The sequence below is a fragment of the Pan troglodytes genome, chromosome 5, assembly GCF_028858775.2.
Source record: "Pan troglodytes isolate AG18354 chromosome 5, NHGRI_mPanTro3-v2.0_pri, whole genome shotgun sequence".
In the NCBI taxonomy this organism is placed as follows: Eukaryota; Metazoa; Chordata; class Mammalia; order Primates; family Hominidae; genus Pan; species Pan troglodytes.
In genome coordinates, this window is record NC_072403.2 from 32593062 (window position 1) to 32598546 (window position 5485).

General features: G+C 40.1%; 1 pseudogene; it reads right to left on the minus strand.

Annotated features, from left to right (window-relative positions):
• Positions 2183-2834, minus strand: PANTROV1R-PS213 (vomeronasal 1 receptor panTroV1R-ps213 pseudogene; annotated as a pseudogene).

The following is a 5485-nucleotide window of genomic DNA, read 5'->3' on the forward strand; positions in this document are numbered from 1 at the left end:
ATATAAAATATTTTTTCAATATAAAATATTATGATTCATTTTTTCTTGTCTTTTATGGCTATACAGTTGACCTTTGAACCACACTGGTTTGAATTACCAAGGTCCATTGTTACGTGAATTTTTTTCCTACTTAACGCAAATGGAAAATACAGTATTTGTGGGATGTGACACCTGCCTACAGGGAGGGCTGACTTTTAGTTTCCGTGGTTCTGCAGGGCTGACTGCTGGACTTGAGTAAGTCCAGATTTTGGTATACCACAGGGTCCTGGAAACAATTTGCTGCGCCTACTGAGAGATGGCTGTACTTTTTTTTTTTCTTCAAAATCAATTTTTGTGTCCCATTTGTTTAGAAGCTCTATATTCTATTACTTTTTGCATTTGTCATAAAACTTTAAGACCCATAATTAATTAAAATTAATCAACATGTTTACAATTCTCCCAATAGAATGACACTAGAACACTTTTGTCTTACAACTTTCCTCTCAAATTTTGTGATATTATTGTTCAATAGGCTGTTCACTCTGTATAAATCACTTACCATTATTGTTTCATATATTGTATATTTGTTAATATACACCTACCTAGTGATATCATCTCTCCTCATCATTTCTGCATTTCTCTTTCTTGGAAACATATATGTAAGTGTAAAGAGATTGTGCAACTGTATTTCTACATCTTACCAAATATTACTTAATATTTTTATGTGCATATATATCAAATGTCTGTAGAAGGACACATGACAATGTGATAACACTGTCTTTGGAAAGGAATTAAGTGACTAGATTTAAGTAAGGATGATCAAAGGAGACGTTTTAAATGTAATGTTTCAAAATTTTTAACCTTTAAATGTTGAGATAAATGTGGATTCACATGCAGTTGTAAGAAATCATACAGAGAAATCCCAGTTTCTTCCAATGATAACCACTATTTTGCAAAATTAGTACAATCATACAACCTGGATATTGACAATGATACAGCCAAGCTACAGAACATTTCTATCACCCCATGGATCCATCATGTATCCTTGGATAACTACACCCACCTCACTCCCCAACCCTTATACATGACAACCACTAAGCTGTTCTTTATTTCTATAATTTATCATTTTAAGAATGTTATAAATGGAATCATACAGTATATAACCTTTAGTATTGGCTTTTTTCACTCAGAACAATTATTTTAATTTTCTTACTAGTAGATATTATTTTCCTGCTTGAGGAATTACGATTTATTTTTCTAAGGACAAGACAACATGGATGATCAGGGTTTGTTTGTTTTTTTGAGATGGAGTTTTGCTCTTGCTGCCCAGGCTGGAGTGCAATGGAGTGATCTCGGCTCACCGCAACCTCTGCCTCCCGGGTTCAAGCGATTCTCCTGCCTCAGCCTCCCAAGTAGCTGGGATTACAGGCATGCGCCACCATGCCCACCTAATTTTATATTCTTAGTAGGGATGGGGTTTCTCCATGTTGGTCAGGCTGGCCTCGAATTCCTGACCTCAGGTGATCCGCCCACCTCGGCCTCTCAAAGTGCTGGATTATAGGTTTCAGCCACTATGTCTGGCCTGGATGATCAGGTTTTATTCTTTATTAGTTGAGATAATTATATTTGTAATTGAATTATGATTATTGAACTGCATTCTTTTTGGTTGTTGATTTCTCATTTTCTCAAAGCAGATGCCCAAAATCTGTGGAGGTGGTTGTCATTGCAAAGAAGTACCACAGGGCTTAAAAAGGCAAAGTTCACCCCAATGAACTTCTTAGTATTCAAAAACAGGTTCAGTTTTTGAAAAATAACCTAGACTGAAGGAAACAATCATATCAAGCCCACAGGAAAAAATGAAGCACAGGGTCAAAATGATCGTCTCTTAAGTTGCTTTCATCCCAGGGCTTTTTTTTCTTGGAGATGGAGTTTCACTCCTGTTACCCAGGCTGGAGTGCAATGGTGCGATCTCGGCTCACTGCAACCTTTGCCTCCCGGGTTCAAGTGATTATCCTGCCTCAGCCTCCCGAGTAGCTGGGATACAGGCATGCACCACCACGCCCAGCTAATTTTGTATTTTTAGTAGAGATGGGGTTTCTCCATGTTGGTCAGGTTGGTCTTGAACTCTCAACCTCAGGTGATCCGCCTGCCTCAGCCTCCCAAAGTGCTGGGATTACAGGCCTGAACCACCGCGCCCAGCCCCAGGGTTCATTTTGAATTAGGGGCCCGACCTGTGAAGGTGCTGTATTTGCTCGTGATGTCTGTAGAGGGGACGCATCATATACCCACTCGTCCAGCACATAAATCCCAGGAGGGGAAACGTCATGAATGTGAAATGCCATGAACGTGAGAAAGAATCACCTAATAAAATTATCCGTTAGCAAAACAGAGCAAGATTTCACAATGTATCTGGATACAGTCTCATTCTTGAGGGCTGTAATTGCGATAAAATTAAGTTGGAAAATATGAGTAAATTAAATTAAGAATTCAAACAAAAAGGAGTAAAGGGCACACAATGGTTTTCTGGTTTTGAGCACTGATCAATAGGGGTTACAAAGGCCAATGATGATGGCATAAAGAATGCTTAAGTGGCTTGTCTAACAGATGGAAAGGCCACATGACACTGTGTAGCTATTTGTCTTAAAAATAACATAATGTATGAGAGTTCTCAAGACCAAAGCTTAAGAATCCTTGGGGATTCCTATAATACAAGCCACTAACATGTGGACCAATGAGAAGTGGGTTATTAGTAGGCATATGGGCCTCTGCTTGAGACTCACAATGAAAATATGAGCATAGCTCACAAAGAGAATGGCATTCCCCATGACATCCAGTCTAGCTTAGAAAAGAAAAGTGGGCAGGTGCAGTGGCTTAGTTCTGTAATCCCAGCACTTTGGAAGGCTGAGGTGGGCGGATCACTTCAGCTTGGGCTCAGGAGTTCAAGTCCAGCTGGACAACACAGTGAAAACCCCATCTCTACAAAAATTAGCTGGGTGTGGTGACTCGTCCCTGTAGTCCCAGCTACTCAGGAGGCTGAGGTGGGAGAATGGCTGGAGCCTAGGAGGTGAAAGTTGCAGTAAGCAGAGACTGCACCACGGTACTCCAGCCTGGGCAACAGACACACACCTTGTCTCAAAAAATAAATAAAATAAATAAAATAAAATAAAACAATTCCCAGGATGCCATGTGTTGAAATCAATCCAACACTTTATAAGCTGCGTAACTGCAGGATCAACTTCTATAACCTGTTTTTTAAAATTCTGCAATTTAGTGATTATTACCTGTGAGGACTAAACTCCAGTTTTTTATCCTGCCTAAATTCCTATCTAAGGGGTTTGGAGAGTCATGCCCTGAAAATCATAAATTCTCATCAGATGGGTTTTATTTAACCCTATAGATTGCGACTTACTTTCCAAACTGACTCTGCTGTATGGTTAACTTCTAGGTTTTTATTTGGTGGAGAAGATTGCTCTTGTCACTTTGGAGTCTCATGCATTTGAGTTCAATTGGAACTGAGCTAAGTGTGTATGTTACAATGGCATTTGTATTATTTAGCAGCATTTGCAGCCCACCTCCATTTCCTAAATCCATTTGTCACACTCTTAGACTGGTCTGTGTTCTTGCATCTGGGAAAGGAGATAGCAGAAAGTAGCAAAATGGGTACTGGGTTTTTTGTTTGTTTGTTTGTTTGTTTTTTGTAGCTCTTGAGTTTCAGAAGCAGAACCTATTACAGCAATGAAGGGGCCACAAAGTCAGTACTCTAAGGGAAAACAATCGTACAACTCAATCTTTATGCCATTTGGCTTGAGTTTTTTTTTTTTTTTTTTTTTTTTCCAGATAGGGTCTGGCTCTGTCACCCAGGCTGGAGAGCAGTGGCACAATCTCAGCTTTCTGCAGCCTCTACCTCCTGGGCACAAGCGATCCTGCCACCTCAGCCTCCAGAGTAGCTAGGACTACAGGTGGGCACTACCATGCCTGGCTAATTTTTGTAGAGACAGGGTCTTGCCAGTCTGGTCTCAAACTCCTGAGCTCAAGCAATCCGCCTGCCTCCACTTCCCAAAGTACTGGGTTACAGGTATAAGCCACCGTGTTTGGCTTCATTCTGCTTGAGTCTAAGTGTCTAAGTGTTTGCATCAAGTGTCTTAGATACATAAATGCCACCACTTAAAAATCTTAATTATTTTTTCCTGCTTTTCCTAGTAACTGTCCTGTCTAGGGGACTACCTTTTTTATTAGCTTTTTCAAAGAATAATAAGGTGTTGGTTTTACTGATTCTCTGCATTATCTTTTTGTTATTTTCTATTAACTTTCCTGTCTAGGGGACTATCTTTTTTATTAGCTTTTTCAAAGAATAAGGTGTTGGCCAGGATGGTCTCCATCTCTTGACCTCGTGATCCACCCGCCTGGGCCTCCCAAAGTGCTGGGATTACAGGCGTGAGCCACTGCGTCTGGCCTACCCCAACTTTTTAAGTTTCCTTTGCCAGATAGAAGGATTCCCTCTGCAAGTGTTAACTGCTTTCAGCTTCTCTCACTCATTTAAAATCCAAATCCCTGCCTGGGGAAAGTGATGACACAAGCTGATGTTTCAGGGACAAAGAAGCTTCAATTGCACTATGAGTTTCTTTTCTCAATAAACAATGTAAAGACCATTTCAAGAAACACTTGCGGTGTGTGCGCTGGATAGCACTTTTCCCTGTCTACTTCACCAGAGACACTGAAGCACACATCATTTCTCTTTCAGTTACTTCTGGGGGTCACAGTTATTATTTTTCCCAGAAATATTTCTCACAACAGTCCACTTCAATGTTGGGAGTAATATCACTTTAAGTTAGAAAAATAAGCATGAAGGCTGCAAGTCTTGTTCTACCTACACAACTCTATATGAATCTCAGGAGGAAAAAACAAACTTAAAGCTGTACCTTTTCCCTTCCCTGTTTCATCCACATCATACCTCCTTCTTATCCTCTTCTCACAATGAAAGCCACTTAAAACTCTGGCATCTACTCTGTTGGTAGAGCAGACAGACATAAACTAGGACAAACTTTATAATGGTGGGTAAATTAGAGCAACTATTTTTATACCATCTCCATGCCACTCTAATTCAACAAACAAGACCAAGAGGGAAGAATTGGAACCAAATGTGGATTTCACTAGGAATTATAAATGTAAAATCTTCCCTAATTTTGAGGGGGTCACTCACACAAAAAAACCATAGATGGTTTTGCTGCTAACGAATTTCAGCAGGGCCTCAAACATGGTCAGTTCAAACTATTAGCTCCATTTATGGAATGTGGTGCAGAGGTTCCAAAAGGATGCAATGTCCACAGCGAAGCATAGACAATATTCCTTCTGTTCCTCTCTGCCTCAGCATCCAAAATTGCTGGAATTATAGAGATGGTCCAGTGGTTATCTCTACCTCCATGTCTAAGTATCACATTATTAACCACTTCATTCTAATCCAAGTGTAGAGGAAATGCTGTTTCTCTCAGTACAGTGGAGACGGAAA